Raw genomic sequence first — 18,446 nt, forward strand, 5'->3', positions numbered from 1 at the left:
ACAGATGCCTTTTACCTGCTCAAGCATAAAACAAACAAACAAAAAATCATCTTTAGCTGATGTGTGCATATTGCACATTCCATACTTGTATAAATACAGATACATATATGTTACCTTTAAAAGTTTGCATGTTTTCAGAAAATAAAAGGACAAGATATCAATAAGGACAAGTAGCCCAAGTGATCTAGCCTTTCAGAATGTGTTTCAGTTTCCTCAAAATTCTGCATCTACAACAGCTTCAAAGCTATTAGCAGAGATTGATGGGAGATGTCATTCTGTAAATGTTTCTCATATTGGTTAATGAACTGTTGGCCAATAGAAAAGCAAGATGGGTGGGACTAGGAGACAGGAGGATTCCGGAAGGAGTAGGGAGGAGACTCAAGATGGAGGATAGAGAAAAGAATGCCAGCCCCTCTCTCCAGTAAGATGAGACCACTTAGAAGTACTTAGATTAATAGAAATGGGTTAATAATTAAGACAGAGCTATGATAAGAAGCTAGTAACTGGCCAACAGAATTATATCTAATACAGTGTCTCTGTGTATTATTTGGAGCTGGTGCAGCAGTGGGACCAAACAGGCAGGGGGAAAAACTACTCATAACAAGAGATGATTTGGCCTCACACACTACTCCAACCAGGACTTCAGATAAGCCCTGCACTTTCCCATTACACAGAGACTAGAAAATCAACAACATAGCAAGCTCTCCCAGGTCTTGACCATTGTCTCAATTTTCTCAGGGCACCCTAGAGATGCTGCTGTCACCCCAGACAACAGGAAGTAGTTTAGAGAACATGACACACATTCCCAAGATTTGGAGTGGATGGCTTTTGATTTTTCAGTGGATTATGAATGTTTGTCATCATTTGAGGCAGGGTTTAAAATTGTTGGTCATGCTCAGGAAGAAAGGTAAGCAAAGGGGGTCAGGTTCAAATATCTCTTCTGAAAAGAAAAGGAAGATATATAGAAAGGTTAGTCTAAACTGGTAGATTAATGAATCTAAACTAAAAAGCAACTATTAATCTCAATTTTTTCACATTGGTATGGATTTTTATATTTTGATACAAATTTAAGGTTATTTTTGTTTTACTGTATATGTTTCTACTTGTATTTGAGGTATAGTACCTATGCAGCTCGTTTAACAAAATAATGTAAATTTCTAGTCCTTAAAATTTATTATTATAAACTATTTAGGATAATCAAGAAATGTAGTTTAGTAGTTAGTTATCTAACAATCAAATTTGTGGCCATGTTAGGTATGTTTCTAAGATCAAACACAGATATTTTAGATAAACAGATGATCTTCAAATACTTTTGAGATCTATACAATATGGCATTTAAGATGTTTTAATAACATGAGACTTTTTGTGCCAGTGAGGCATGTCTGTTCCTGGCAGCACCAATTTTCTTCAAAAATGGATGATGAGCATGGAAAAACCTTAATATGGAGTTTGCTTTCACTGTGGTATAGTTAGCCACTGAGCAAAAAATCTGCCCTTGCCTCTACTGATGACAGTATGCTGTCCAAAATGGACAAGCAGGACACTGAGGAAGGCAACTTTCAACTTTACCAAGACAAGGGAGGCCAGTCCTTCACAATCACTGCTTCAAAGAAATGCCTCACCATTGCAGGGGTAACTGTCCAAACAGCCAGTTGTCTCTGTCATTTATATAGTTTTGGAAGTTATTTGCTCTGAATATCCTGTTTACTCAAATAATATTTTATCCTTCTTGGGTCTTAGATGGGGATTGAAGACTAGATAGTTATACAGTTTTCTTTGTTAGCAAATTCAGAAAAAGAAAAAAAACTTACATAAAAGATATGTTTGTAAGGTTGAAAAACATAAAAAGCTTAAGTTATTTATTTAAGAAAATGTTTTAAGGTCTAAAAAGATATTTTTAGCCTGGTAATACAAGTTATAATTAAAAAAAATGGTTTAGGTATAAATTTTCAATTCATCAAGATAAGGCAGACATTAGAGTATTTCCTTCAAATTTGCCAAATTCTAATGGACTGGACATGGTGAACACAGTCCTAATTTGATAATTGTTCTTATTGTATACAGTTTTCCTATGTTAGAGTTAAAACCTTTTCTTATTTAGACAAAAGGGGGAAATGTTGTAAGATATTTTACACTGTGTGAAGATGTGTTTCTGCTATGGGTATAATTGGGGTGATTGTAATAAAGAGCTGAATGGCCAATAGCTAGACAGGAAGAGGTTAGGTGGGACTTCTAGGGACAGAGAGGACTCTGGGATGAAGAAAGGCAGAGTTGCCAGCTAGTTTCAGAGGAAACAGGATGGGCAGTATGGAGATGAGGTAATGCCACAAGGCAGAATGTAGATTAGTATAAATGGGTTGATTTAAATTATAAGAGCTTGTGGAACAAGCCTAAGCTAATGGCCAAGCTTTCATAATTAATAATAAGTTTCTGTGTCATTATTTTTGAGCTGGCAGCCCAAAGAAAAGTCAGTGCTATAATGGTATCCCCCTCAGTTTCTTGCAAATTCATGAAGACTAGTGTTATTGTACAGATGGAGTTTCTTCTTATTTTAAAGATTGATTTAAAATGTAGTTACTATATAGCAGGTATTCCACAGACATGCCATGAGGCTAATATCGTCCCAGCTCAGACCAGCTGCAGAAGGGAAGGAGAAAGGGGATGGGGGAGGAGGGGAAAGAAGCTGGTTATCAATGATCACAACCCCAAATAACCACTTAAATAGTTTTACCATATTGATATGCATTGTTCTTTTATTTGCATCTGTGTTTATAGACTATAAATAGACAGGGCTAGAGAGATGCCTTAATAGTTATGAGCACTGGATGCTCATGCAGAGGACCTGGGTTCAATTTCCAGCACACACATGGCAGCTCAGAAACTGGCTGCTGTAACTTCAATTTCAGTGTGTCCACTCCCTCTTCTGGCCTTGGTGGACACTGGGTACATATTTGGTGCACAGTGATAGATGCAGCAAAATAACCATGCATATAAAGATAAATATATTAATTTAAAATTATATATGTAATATATATTAGAAATATATATGTGTGTGTATATATATATATATATATATATATATTATGGTGTAGGGTTTTGTTTTGTTTGGCTTCTGTGCCCTTATTAAATAATAATCCATTCTGAACACATTTATACTGCTGTATCAATAAGTGATCATAATTTGTAACCATTTAATACCTTTCTGTGTCTACTGTATGTCATAGCATTATATTGCATCAAAACAGCTAATCTATGATCTCAATAAATATATCATGTTTATAATATTAATCTTATTAGCACTTAGTGTAACTTTCATATACATTTCTAATGTAATATGCCATAAAATCCTAAGAATTAAATTGCTACTGAAAACAGTAGATAAATTTTGAAGGTTTTGGCACACATTATCAAAAATGTTTAGCACCAACTTATAGTCTCAGCAACCTGGTGGGTATAGGATAACCTCCTTCTCCAAATGTTCTAAGGATTGTTTACTATTTGCCTTCACAAATTAAATTCAAGGGTATGGTTTTTTTTATTATAAAAAAAGAGTGAATTCCTGTACTAACTGTCAAGCCACCTCTAGCTATAAACCATTAAATCTTCGTGATTTGGTTTTCTGGCCCTGAGGTTAGGGTTCAAACAGTGTCTTTGTCACTGTTCTATTGCTGTGAAGGTACACCATGTCCAAGGCCACTCTCATAAAAGAAAGCATTTAATTGGGGACTTGTTTACAGTTTCAGAGGCTTAGTCCATTATCAGTATGTCAGAGAACATGGCGGCAGGCAGGCTGAGAGCTACACCCTGATCTAGAGATTCAGAGAGAGAGAGACAACAGACAGACAGACAGACAGACAGACTGAGTTTGTCATGGGCTTTTGAAATCTCAAAGCCAGCTCCCACCTCTATCCCTATCCTTGGTAAGAGATACATTTCCTCTAACAAGGCTACACTTCCTAATCCTTCTAATCTTTCTCAAATAGTGCCATTCCCTGATGACTAAGCATTCAAATATAATAGACTATGGGGGCCATTTTTTAAAAAGAATTATTTATTTTAATATATATGGTTACTGGGAATTGAACTCAGGACCTCTGGAAGAACAGCCAGTGCTCCTAACTGCTGAGCCATCTCTCCAGCTCAGTCAGTTAATATTCTGCACTTCCTGCTGACAGTTCTCTGTTTCTGCATGTGTAATGTATATAACGGGAAAACATTAAAAAAAAAAAAAAAAGAGTGGAACAGTTTCATCCTTAAGAACAGAAAAATGAGCTAGACATTAAAGATAGCTGTTTGCATATGTGTTCATATGAAGGCACCAAGTCTGCTTTTTTTGCTATGACTCAACAGTTATGTCTGTTTGATCCTGTGTAAAATGCTGGAAAACTAAGTTCACTAATTTGTTCAATTGAAGAAATAATCCTCGTCCCAATTTTTTCTTTATTATTGACTTTGTTCCATTCATGAAATACACCAAACTGTCCAGTGTAGGTTTTACCTAAATATGGAAGCCTGGTACTTAATCTTCTGCATATATTTGTTTAAAAAAAAAAAAAAAAGCAATGGCAGAATGTTATTCTAAACGTCAGATAGAATTGCAGTCTCCAAACTGTGTAACAAGAGGCCCTGAAGAACTATAACAAACTTGCAGGTGCATGATGAAATGTTGAAAATTCTTGAAAGAATTGGGTTCCATACAAGCTACTACCGTTGTTTGGTCCTGATTATTATTATTATTGTTAGAAATGTCTTTTGTCTTGTGAAAAAAAAAATCCAGGTGCAAGGATCTAATCAACTCTAATCAATTCTAATCAATCCCAGTAAGCTCTAATCAATTCTAATCAATCCCAGTAAGCTCTAATCAATTCTAATCAATCCCAGTAAGTCTTCAGGGGGTAGAGGAGATAGAGGCGGTGAGAGGGGAGCAGGAGGAGGGAAGCAGAGGACAGACAGACAGACATAGTCTGTTAAAATTGAACATTTGGATTTATGAGACATAGTTGTAAAGCACTAACTTTGGCTGAAGCATAGCTTTGCCTTTATCCCTTGCCTCCTGAGAAGTAGTCTCTAAGGCCCGGGACTGGTCCACTAGACCTATGTTTAGTCATTAGAGGGTTGAGGTGATCTTCAGTCCATGCAGCACATACTAACAATATGATTTATGGTGGGGGCTTTGGGTCATGTGGTGTCAGCCTGAGCTGTGACAAGTTAGAAACTGAGATCAACTACATGGGTGACAACTATGTCTACATTATTGGTCTCAGGTGGAAACTGAACATGGAGGCTTAGTTAGGAGAACATCTTTATTGGCCATATGGTTCCGCATGCTCCATCCATGTTGCCATATATCATTTCTGAGAGACTGGAGCATTGTCTCTACCAATCCCACCAGCAGAGGACAATAGGTGACTCTGTGTCTGGGCCCTGACTATTTGTCTTTCCTGCTTATGGTTTTTATCTGCATTTAATGCTTCATTGTGACAAATCATAGCTGACAGAAGGCTGCTTTGCCACGTTCTGTGTCCATCTAGCGAATTCTTTATCTCAAGGATTCTCTTAGGAATAGTTTGAATAGCAGTTCTTTGGTCAGTTTAGGTTCTTCTTAGTTTGTTTCTTTGTTTATTTGGTCCCAGTGGTGTCAATGGAAAGATAGAGCTCCTGCCAGTTCAAGATAAAGACAGTAAAATATGAGGTTCTTGTCACAAGAGAACGTTCATTTTCTCAGATGGCCCAGAAAAGAAACTCCTTCACTTCTAATATTAGTTATGATCCTTTGCTTGACAAAAATCTAGCAAGAGAATTAAATGTTTCTGAAAGTTTTTCAGCCAGCAGTTTAAGCCATCCAGCTAAATTTATTTTAAAATTATGCCAAATAATTTTTATCTGTTTAATCTCTTAACATGCTGCTACCAAGTTGGAATGGGAAAAACCCAGCTGCCTTTGGGGGATGTTAAATGCCACAAGCTGTTTCTCAAATACTGTGGCATCAATATAGCTCAAAATATTTTCTCAAATACTTTTATTTAAATTTCTCAATATGCAAGTATCAAAAACAGCTTTTTATTCACACATTCATGACTCATTTACATTTTCTGGTATTTATATGACTCTGATTGGCTTCATTGAACTTTAGGAAAACCACTTATGTGCCACTTATAATCCTGCGGGACGAGTACCAAAGCAAGTAGGTTTGTCTGTAACACAGTCCTGTTTTCTAATAGTTTCCATTTGCCTGTAGTCTGAAGGCCTTAGTTTTTACATCTGTAAAATGAGAAGATCTGAGTTGTTCTAAAGTTCATCTCATTACTAAAATTGTAATTTCCTATTCAATCAGCTTGCTCATATATCTTTTATGCATAATGCCTTGATATGCATAGTGGGCTTATACTTGGTGACTATAATTCAATCAGACTCCTAAGGAATTAAGTAGACAAGATGCATAGATAATGAAGAAACTAGATTTTGTGGGTGTAAACATTGGACTATAAACTCAGTCCTGTGCGAATGTCGGTTCATGGTGACTTCAGTCATCACAAATTTTATGGAGTTGGAGAAGGTGAAAAAGGCAGCAAATTATTGAAAGATGAGACTACATGAGTGAGCCCACAGTGACAGCAAATAAGACGACTTGAGTGGCAGCTCGATACTGATCTCTTTTCTTTTTTTTACAAAGCACAGAGGTGATACAAAACCTAGAACTGTGGGCAGGATAGTTGTGTTGACTGTCTTTGGTCCTGTTCCTTTTGTCTACTCTTTGTTTTTCTGGATATTGGTCCACAGCATCACAGATCAGAAACTTCCCTTACCTTCTTACTTAAGTTATCCAAGGAAAACGACTGACAGGTGATCAAAGGGCTGGGGGCATTTACTTCCCTATTTCCTAATCGGACAAGTCTGTGTGTGCTATCTAAGTCCTCTGACAAAGGTCTAGCTACCTACTGCCTCTGTATCTAAGACGCCTTCTTAGGGATGTCACAGTAGTTACAAACATTAAGCCTCAAAGTTCTAGAAATCTGTTGTCTTGTGGTTCTGAGATTACAAGTCTAGAATCAAGATGTTGGCTGAAACACAAGAATGCGAAGTTGTATTTCCTTCCCTCTTCTAGCCTTTGGTGATGCTAACGATTCTTGCCATTCTTAGCTGTGGTAGTTTAAGTAAGAACGGCTCCCATAGGCTCATATATTTGAATGCTTTCTCATCAGTGAGTGGCACTTCTTGTGAGGGATTAGGAGGTATAGCCTTATTGGAGGAAATATGTCATTGGGGGCAAGCTTTGAGGTTTCAAGAGCCCAAGCCTGTATCTTTTTTCTGCTGCCTGCAAACCTAGACATAGAACTCTAGGCTATTTCTCTAGTACCGTGTCTGCCAACATGCTGCCATGCTTTTGATTATGATGACAATGGACTAAACCTCTGAAACTATAAGCAAGCCCCAACTTATAAAATGCTTTTCTTTATAAGCATTTCCGTGGTCATGTCTCTTTACAGCAATAGAACACTGACTAAGCACTTGCCTTGTGTTTTTCTCCCTTCTCTGTCTTTGGCATTATATGCTCATTTGTCAGTGTCTCCTTCCCTCTTCCCATAAGGACTCTAGTCAGTTTGGATTAAAACCCTACCTTACTGCTGTATGTCTTTATCTGAACCCATTCTATGTATATCCATCCTACTTCAAGTAAGAGAACATTCTAAAGTGGTTGGTGTTAGGAACTAGCAGCCAGCTGACCCCCGCCCCGACGATGGGCGGGGACGCTCATGGCCTTGTCATCTCTACATCAGCTTTACCTGGCGGTCAGAGGACTCAGTTACGCATGCGCAAGCCTCTTTTAAAGCAAGCGCACCAAGTGCCCCTCTCTCTCTCTGCTTCTTTGCTCTTTCTTTGCTCTCTCTTTGCTCTCTCTCTGTTCCCTCTCTCTCCTGCTTTCGGTTGGCCACCAGCTACCCCCTCTTTCTCTCCCCTCTCTCAATAAACTCCACATGGGCACTCGTGTTTGTGTTTCTTAGGCATTAGCTGCAGCAAAAGAACAACAGTTGGAATCTGAAATCTGTAAATCTTTTGGAGTAACATAGCTTAGTTTATGTCAAGAGAAAACTACTTACTCTCCATGTTTTCTGATCCCATGGTACTGCATTATCTCTTGCTCAAGACCTACCTCTGTATTGACTCCTCATGGGAGCCCTTACCCGGTAAGGAGTGGACTGGGGGTGGGTTAGGGGGGAGGTCAGGAAGGGTTGGAGGAGGCAAGGGAATGAGAAAAGGAGTGGGAGGGAGAATTGTAGTTGAAATGTAAAATGAAATTTAAAAAATTAAAAATGAAAAAAAAATAAATATCTTACCAATAATAAAAAGAATAGCTCTGTCTAGTCTTTGTCATTGATGCCATTAATGGTTCTCCAAAATGCATTGTTTTGATCATCTGTACTCTTCAGAGATTCTGATGTTGTGGGTTTGATTACCCTGGGAGTGATTTGACTTTGATTTGAAGGTCTTTTGTTGTGGAGTTGCTTTTAACCAGAGAATCATGATCGACCCTGGGTTCAAGAAAACTAGTTATGTTGGCAACTTAAAATATGCACTAGTGAATGGAGTCCCAGAGGGCCGTGAAGAAAGGACCTCTTGCTACTATGCTTTTAAGTCCTGATGGAATGGGAAGTGGGAAAGGGTGCCAATGGTCATCGGCCTCCTATGTCCCAGGGTACAATCCAAAGTCTCCAGGCCTTTTATGTGGTGTACATTTCCCCCACCCACCCTTTGGCTCACTCTGCCTTAATCATCACACGTCCACACACCTTTGTTCTTCCTCAAATACTGCACCAGGCTCTAGCCTCAGGTCTTTAATCTGTGTCCTGTGCACTGACTGGCACTAGCTCCTCATACTGTAATGGTCAATCTACATTGTCAGCATGATTGGCAGACTCTCATGGAGCTGCTCCTAAGGAAGGAAGCTCTACCCTAAATGTGGGTGGCACTATGGCACTATCCCATACTCTGGGGTTCATAGCTGGATGAAAGGGAAGCCTCTCTCTCTCTCTCTCTCTCTCTCTCTCTCTCTCTCTCTGTGTGTGTGTGTGTGTGTGTGTGTCTGTCTGTCTGTCTCTCTCTCTCTCTCCCTCTCCTCTTTCTCTCTTCATGTTGTAATGGTAGACTATAATCTCAAAGTATGAACCAAAGTAAGCCCTCCCTTTCTTAAATTGCTTTTGTCAAGTTTTTTTTTTGTGTGTGTGTGTGTGAAACATAACTAATAGACCTTCAGACCAACTTTCTTCGGGTTTCTGTTCAAAAGACTCTGTCAGAAACACCTTCCTAAACCATTCCAGAGCAAACACCACCGCTCCCACCACTTTACCCCAGCCCTCCCCGTGCTGTGGAATAATCCTTTTGAACACTGTAAAGATGGTGTTGCTCTTATTGATTTAATAAAGAGCCAATAGCTAGGCAGGCAGAAGTTGCATGAGAGCGCCAGACTGAGAGAACACTGGGAAGAAGGGCAGAGTCTCCAGCCAGAGCATGGCATGCAAGAGAATAGGTAAATGCTACCAGTCATATTTCAGCATGTAGATTGATAACAACAGCAGAAACTCAAAAGTTAATTTCAGTTGTAAGAACTAGTCAGTAGCAAACCTAAGCTATCATCCAAGTATTTATAATTAATAATAAATCTCTGTGTCATTTATTTGATTCCCTTTATTTGATTCCCAAAGGGTTCTCCCACTTGAGTCAGTACATAATTAATCTTCCTATTTTTTTCTGTCAGTCATACTATTACCATTTGTTATAGATCTTACTTCAAATGGTGACTATTAATCATTTTTTTTAATGTGGGGTGAATTTCCATCAATAGAGGAGTATAATTAATCTTCTATTAGTTATCTACTTTATAATGTATTTATAATTCCATGAAAATAATACTATTCTGTCTATTGAGGAAATTAACCCCACATAAAAATATTCATTAATTGACAGTCGCCATTCAAAGACTTGTTCTACACCCACTTAGGAAATCCTGATTTCATATGTAATTTTTTGTGCCTTTCTTACAAGGCTGTCAAGAATATTGCTAAAAAGGTTTAGTTTGTTTTGAATTTTACATTTTGAAGGGTACTTTCCAATATTATTTTTTTAAAAATCCCAATGGATGTTAGTCATAGGCATTAGCAATTCCTATGAGAATGCCTGTTGGTTGTGTGATGCAAAAACATATTCCCAAGATTGTCCTATTGATTTGTAAATCGTTATTTTATACTGGAAGATTTCACTAATGCCATTCTGAGTGACACGGGCTTTGGCTACAGAGTGCCTAGCTTCTTCCTTCTCATTCTTCCTGCACTTCCTCAGTTGACTTGGGGCTCAATGGTTAAGTTGCATTCTTAGCCAATGCTCGCAATGTGATTAAATAGCATGTTAAGTGATGAACACTCTGATTTAATCATCAGCTTCCAATTCTAGACATGACTAAGAGATGTGAAACTGAAATGCCATGGTGCTTTCTACACCTAAGAACCCGGCCAGCATGGTGTCACCGTTGCTGTAGTGATTTTGAAGCACCAGCAAAAGTACCAGCATACAATGACAGACTCCCAATCTCTGATTGTTGGAAGGAGTAATGAACACACAAGCCTCTTAGTCCCTTGCTTAAATAGCAAGCCATGCTATGCTACTTAAGAAACACTTCCTTTGAGTTCAAAGGGTTAATGAATGAAATTAGGGTACATTTTGTTATCAGCAATGAATTAAACAGAACTTGATAGTTAAGGAAAGAGGCTTGACTGTTTCTCCTAAAAAATATTATGAATTATAAAACTTAAAATTTATATGTAATTTTTGTAGGATTTTATTTTTGTGTTTAAATATATGTGTATGTGAGAGAGAGAGAGACAGAGGGAGAGGGGGTAGGGAGAGAGAGAGAGAGAGAGAGAGAGAGAGAGAGAGAGAGAGAGAGAGAGAGAGAATCAGTTCCCTGAAGCTGCATTTCCAGGGTTTGAGTTCTCTGATGCAGATTCTGGAAGCAACACTTGGGTCCTCTCTAAGAGTCATACATACTCTTCACTACTGAGTTGTTGTTCTAGTCCTTGAGTCTTTTTTTTTTTTTTTTTTTTTTTTTTTTAGTTTTGTTTTGTTTTCTATGTCCACCCAAAAGCATCAGTGAAGACTCACAGGGTGTAGTTAGTTGTTCCCTTTTAAGTTAGCCAACCAGAATCAGTTGAAAAGCTATGAAATAAAAGTGAAAGATAGGAACTAAGAGAGAAGTCCATTCACTGACAACCTGTATGTCCTAATCTAGATAAGGTAAGTCAAGGTAGCCTTCAGATGAAGGGTCTCAACTTTTTCCCTCCAACTCCAGACTAAACAGAATTTTCCTACATCATTCCACCACCAAATCTTACTCCGGTTGTGCTTAATTCTCTCAGACCTTTGTGTAGTCCTCTGAATGACAAATAGGTATCTTTCTCTATTGTTATAGTAGCTCACCCATCTCTAGTGACTTACAGTTTATTTTCACATGCAACACACTGCCTAGTTTTCAGCCACACTGTGCAGTAGGAATGTTAAGTCCATAAACAGCAAACTAGAACCTACTATCTGTTTTCCTACAGCCTGTCACACTAAGAATGGTTGCATACACTTTAAAGAACTGTTTAAAAGGGAAATGATAAAAAATAATAATAAAAAACAAAATGCCCTCCAAATCTGAAATATTTGCTATCATTTACTTCATAGGTAAAGTTGCCCTGAGCCTGAATTGGGACTACATCCCTTGTCAGAAGATAAGTAAGCAACGTGCAGTCACAGATGGAGATGGCTCAGCAGGTTAAGACCCTTTCCACCAGTCTTGAAGACCTGAGTTTGAACCCCGCCTTCCGTGGAGGAAAGGGAGAACTAACTCCAAGTGTTCTCTGACCTCTGCATACACACAAATACTGTAGAAATAAAATGCAAAGTTGGGCGTGGTGGTACACGCCTTTAATACCACCACTTGGGAGGCAAAGGAAGGCAGATCTCTGTGAGTTTGAGGCCAGCATGGTCTACAAAGCTACAGAGAGAAACCCTGCCTCAAAAACAACAACAACAAAAAGAAAGTATGATAGGAAAATTTATTAAAAGCTACAGATGGATGAAGAAATAGAAGCCATTGGTTTTAAATCTATCTTAAAATAATAAGAATAAAATAGAAGACTACCCCCCCCAGAACAAAAAATTCTTTCTTTTGGTGTCCCTTAGTTCTGACATTATGAGAAAATAATAACAAGGATGAGAAGTGGAAAGATGACAGTATTCATGAGATATGTACTTTACTGATTTCTAAAATTATCATTTAATTAATTAATAATTATTATCGAATTAATTTGTTTATCGTATGTTATATCTGTATGTGTGTGCAGGGAGAGGACAACTCTAGGGAATCAGCTCTCCCCGTCCACCATATGGGTCCCACAGATAGAACTCAGGTTTTCCAGCCTAGGAGCAAGTACTTTTTATCCACAAAGCCATCTTGCTGATACAGTTATACCTGTTATGCCCAGTGGCACTCTGTGATGTGCTTTTCTATGCAGACAACTGATAGCTGAAAACTTTGTTTTTCTCAATCTATATCATGATTGTCCTAAGTTTATGAACTTCCACAAACGACACATAACAACCCTACTTGATTTCCAGTAGCTCATAAAACTTGTATAGTATCACTGAATTCAATAGAAATATAGGATAAGAAAGAATTAGTGATGTAGTGGAGCAGGGATCCCCAACCTTCCTAAAGCCATGGCCCTTTAACACAGCTCTTCATGTTGTAGTGACCCCCCAACCATAAAATTGTTTCATTGCTACTTCATAACAGTAACTTTGCTACTGTTATGAAGCAACGTAAATACCTGGTATGCAACCCAGAAAGGTTGAGAACTGCTGTGGTACAGATCCAAACCTCAAGAATATATTCCAAGTAACGCATACTAGACAAGGAACATCAGGGTATCATCTCATTCCGAAGCCTAGCTAACATTCCAGAAGTTTGAATAACCAGAAGACAGAGTTTCAGATAGCCTCGACTACTGGAAAGTGAAGAGGGGAACCCAGAAAAAAACCAAAAACAACAACAACAATAACAACATGCTAGAAGGCCAAGCCGTACATTCTATGTGCTAATTCTGCCAAAACCTCTGGCTGACGCTAAAGCACATGCACATTAACATGATGCGAGCAACCCAACTGATTACACAATGAACTGCACCCAGCCACAGAGAAACAGCTTTTGAAGTTTGAATCATATCAAAAGCAAATTGGTTGAAAAAGGAAAGCAATTTTTTTTGTTGTTTTGAGAAATATAAAAGATTGAGAGTTTCTACAACACACCGCTTCAATTTCCAGGATTCAATTCAAAAGTACTTAATCAAAAAAAAAAAAAAAAAAAAAAAAAAAAAAAAAGATAACCTGTTTTTAGAAGACAAAATAATAGCTAGCCAGCATCTACAGGATAACACACACCTTTAAGATGTTACGGTTATACTTAGGACTAGCAATATAGTGTTTTTGATGGGCTTTTGAATTTTCAGCAAAAAGTGTAGATATTATAAAAAGAAATTGAGTATGAATTGTAATGGAAAAATATAGGATGCAATATCTTGAAAGTCACTATGTGACATAACAGCAAAAAATGGCAGAGAGTCAATTAATATTGAAGACTGATAAATATAGATTATTCAACCTGAAAAAGAGCAAAATATTAAATGCATACTCCTCATTTGCTGAAAGAACAGCAAAATACCTGATTTACAAGATGCATAGTTAGCTTTAATTGTCAACTAGGCACAGCCTGGCGTTGTGACTAGGAACCTAAATCGAGGAGCTGCCTTGACATGTGGAATAACATATTTAATTAGTAAAGGGCATTTATGGTAGCCTTTCCATGGTTGCTCAAATTGTTAGTTGGCAGCAGTCTTGTAGGTCTCTAGACCTTTCTTTAGGTTCAGTTTTCTCTTCAAACCAATAATGGATCCCTCTTTTATGTTCTCTCTCTCTCTTCTGTCTTCTCTTCCTACCCTGACTCAATCTTCCTAGTTGCACATGCTTTCCTCTCCTCCCATTCTCTTTCTCCTACTTCTCCCTCCATTCACTGACCCCGTTCCCATGTGCTCTTGGGGACTTGTCCCTTCCCAGTTCTGTGAGGGACTTTATATGAATCTCTTAGAAAACACCTTGTTGAAGATGCTGTCCTCCTCCCATTGTATTCTTTTAGCTGTTTTGTCAAAAATCAGGTGTTCATAAGTGTATGGGTTTATATCAGGATTTTCTATTCAATTCCATTGGTCTACTTGTCTAATTTTGTGCCAATACCAGGCTGTTTTCAGGACTATAGCTCTTTAGTAGAGCTTAAAGTCAGGGATGGTGATGCCTCCTGAAGTTCTTTTATTGTACAGGGCTGTTTTGGCTATCCTGGGTCTTTTGTTTTTCCGTATAAAGTTGATTATTGTCCTTTCGAGGTCAGTGAAGAATTGTGCTAGGATTTTAATGGGGATTGCATTGAATCTGTAGATTGCTTTTGGCGTTGTAGATTGCCATTTTTACTATATTTATCTTACCTATCTAAGAACATGGGAGATCTTTCCATTTTCTGGTATCTTCTTTAATTTCTTTCTTTAGAGCCACAAAGTTCTTGTTATATGGGTCTTTTGCTTGTTTGGTAAGCATTACACCAAGATACTTTATGGTTTTTGTGGCTGTTGTAAAGGGTGATGTTTGTCTGACTTCTTTCTCAGCCTCTTTGTTGTCTGAATATAGTAGGGCTACTGATTTTTTTTTTTTTTTGAGTTTATCTTGTATCCTGCTAGTTTGCTGAAGGTGTTTATCAGCTGCAGGAGTTCCCTGGTAGAGTTTATTGGGTCGCTTATGTAAACTATCATATCATCTGCAAATAGAGACAGTTTGACTTCTTCCTTTCCAATTTGTATCCTTATAGCTTTAGCTAGAACTTCCAGTACGATATTGAAGAGATATGGAGAGGGCAGCCTTGTCTTGTTCCTGATTTTAGAGGAATCGCCTTATGCTTCTCTCCATTCAGTTTGATGTTGGCTGGTGGTTTGCTGTATATTGCTCTTATTATGTTTAGGTATGATCCTATTATCCCTGATCTCTCAAGACCTTTATCATGAAAGGGTATTGAATTTTGTCAAGGCTTTTTCAGCATCTAGGGAGATGATCATATGGTTTTTCCTTTTCAGTTTGTGTATATGGTGGATCACATTGATAGATTTCCATATGTTAAACCATACCTGCAATCCAGGGATGAAGCCTACTTGGTCATAGTGGATATAGTGGATGATTTCTCTGAAGTATTCTTGGTTCAGTTTGCCAGTATTTTATTGAGTATTTTTGCATCAATGTTCATCAGGGATATTGGTCTGTTGTTTTCTTTCTTAGTTGTGTCTTTGTGGCCTCGTAGAAAGAGTTTAGCAATGAACCTTCTGTTTTTACTGTGTGGAACAATTTGAGGAGTATTAGCATTAATTCTTTCTTGAATGTCTGGTACAATTCTGCACTGAAGCCATCTGGCCCTGGGCTTTTTTTTTTTTTTTTTTTTTTTTTGTTGTTGGAAGGCTTTGGATGACTGCTTCTATTTCATTGTGGGTTATAGATCTATTTAAGTTGTTTGTTCTTGATTTAATTTTGGTAAGTGGTAGTTATCCAGAAATTTGTCTATTTCCTTTGAATTTTCAATGTTTGTGGAATACAGGTTTTCAAAGTATGACCTGAAAATTGACTGTGTCCGTTGTTATTTTCCCCTTTTCGTTTCTGATTTTGTTAATTTGCATGTTCTCTCTCTGCTTTTTCATTAGTTTGGATAAAGGTTTGTCTATCTTGTTGATTTTCTCAAAAAACCAACTCTTTGTTGCATTGATTTTTTGTATTGTTTTCCTGGTTTCTATTTTGTTGATTTCTGCCCTCAAATTGATTATTTCCTGGTGTCTACTCCTCCAGGGTGAGTTTGCTTCTTTTTGTTCTAAGGCTTTCAGTTGTGCTGTTAATTCTTTACTGTGATTATCTTCTGTTTTCTTCATATGGGCACTTAGTGCTATGAATTTCCCTCGTAGCACTGCTTTCAAGGTGTCCCATAAGTTCGGGTATGTTGTATCCTCATTCTCGTTGAATATTAGTAAGTCCTTAATTTCTTTCTTTATTTCTTCTTTGACCCAAGTGTGGTGTAATTGCACATTGTTCAGTTTCCATGAGTTTGTAGGTTTTCTGCGATTTGTGTTGTTGTTGAATTCCAATTTTAAAGCATGATGGTCTGATAAGATACAGGGGACTATTCCAATTCTTTTGTATCTATTGAGGTTTGGTATGCCACCTCGTATGTGGTCCATTTTATAGAAGGTTCCATGTGGAGCAGAGAAGAAGGTATATTCTTTTGTGTTTGGATGGAATGTTCTATAGATGTCTGTTAAACCAAGTTGAGACATAACTTGTTAGTTCTTTTGTTTCTTTGTTGAGTTTCTGGTTGGTGGTCCTGTCTAGTGGTGAGAGTGGTGTGTAGAAGTCTCCCACTATAAATGTGTGAGGTTTTATGTGAGTTTTAGTAGCATTTCTTTTACGAATGTGGGTGCCTTTGTATTTGGGGCATAGATGTTCAGAATTGAGACTTTGTCCTGCGAAGAATATGAAATAACCATCTTCATCTCTTTTGATTAATTTTGGTTTGAAGTCTAACTTGTTAGATATTAGGATAGCCACACCTGTTTGCTTCTTGGGTCCATTTGATTGGAAGATCTTTTCCCAACCCTCTACCCTGAGGTAATGTCTATCTTTAAAGCTTAGATGTGTTTCTTGTATGCAGCAGAAGGATGGATTCTGTCTCTGTATCCATTCTGTTAGCCTGTGTCTTTTTATAGGTGAGTTAAGACCATTAATGTTGAGTGTGAGTAAGGACCATTGTTTGTTAGTGCTTGTTTGTTTTAGATTTGTTGTTGGCAGTGTTATTGTGAATATATCTGTCCTGCTTTACCCTTGGTTTCTGGTGTATTGAGATTATCTGTTGCCTACATCTTTTTGGGTGTAGTTAACTTCCTTGGGTTGGAGTTTTCCTTCAACACTTTCTGTAGGGCTGGATTTGCAGATACGTATTGTGAAAATCTGGCTTTGTCATTAAATATCTTGTTTTCTCCATCTATAGTGATTGAGAGTTTTGCTGGATATAGTAGCCTAGGCTGGCATCCGTGTTCTCTTAATACTTTTAGAGCATCTTTCCAGGACCTTCTGGCCTTGAGGGTTTCCATGGAGAAGTCAGGTGTAATTTTGATAGGTCTGCCTTTATATGTTACCTGTCCTTTTTCCTTCGCTGCTCTTAATATTCTTTCTTTATTCTGTATGCTAGATGTTTTGATTATTATATGTCATGATATGTCATGATATATTATATTCTTTGGTCCAGCCTATTTGGTGTTCGGTATGCTTCTTGCACTTTCATGGGCATATCCTTCTTCAGATTGGGAAAGTTTTCCTCAATGATTTTGTTGAATATGTTTTTGTCACATTTGAGCTGGACTTCCTCACCTTCCTCTATGCCTATAATTCTTAGGTTTGGCTTTTTCATGGTATCCCACAGTTCCTGGATGTTTTGTGTTAAAGATTTGTTGGATTTATGATTTTCTTCAGTCGATGAATCTATTTCCTCTGCTTTATCTTCCATGCCTGAGATTCTCTGTTCCATCTCTTGAGTTCTGTTGGTTATGCTTGCATCTGTAGTTCCTGATCATTTGCCAAGTCTTTCTATTTCCAGCATTCCTTTGGTTTGTGTTGTTTTTATTTTCTCTATTTCAGTTTTCAAGTCTTGAACCATTTCCTTCACCTGCTTAATTGTTTTTTCTTGGCTTTCTGTACTTTCTTTACTTTCCTTAACAAATTTGTTCATTTCTTACAATTTTTCGTTTGTTTTTTCTTCCATTTCTTTAAGGGATTTTCTCATATCTTTTTTGAGGGCCTCTATCATTTTTATGATGATAATTTTTTAAGTCATTCCCTTCTGCTTCATCTGCTTTGTTGTGTTCTGGTCTAGTTGGTATAGATTTCTTAGATTCTGGTGGTGTCATGCTTGTCTTTCTGTTGTTAGGTGTTTTCTTGTATTGCCATCTTCCCATAGCTTCTTCCAGTAGGTGTTGATGGGGTCTCTCCCTCTCTCTATGGTACTTCCTTGGTGGGCTTAGGTGGGTCAGAGGTTTGATGTCTGAAGCTCTGGATGGTCCAAGCTCTCTAGGATGTCTCTCCACAGGGGGCCTGGTGATGGGGGTCAGCGATCAGGCTCCAGCAGAAGACTGGCAATGGGGGTCAAAGATCCCGAAGGCTGGGACTGAGGAGTTCATTGTGCCTATAGGCAGATCTAGCCTGGCACTCTCTAGCTGAGGCCTCTTTAGCAGAGGCCCTGCAATGGGATCAAGGATGCTGCCAGCAGGAACTCAGAGTCT

The sequence above is a fragment of the Phodopus roborovskii genome, unplaced genomic scaffold (genome assembly GCF_943737965.1).
Source record: "Phodopus roborovskii unplaced genomic scaffold, PHOROB, whole genome shotgun sequence".
Lineage (NCBI taxonomy): Eukaryota > Metazoa > Chordata > Mammalia > Rodentia > Cricetidae > Phodopus > Phodopus roborovskii.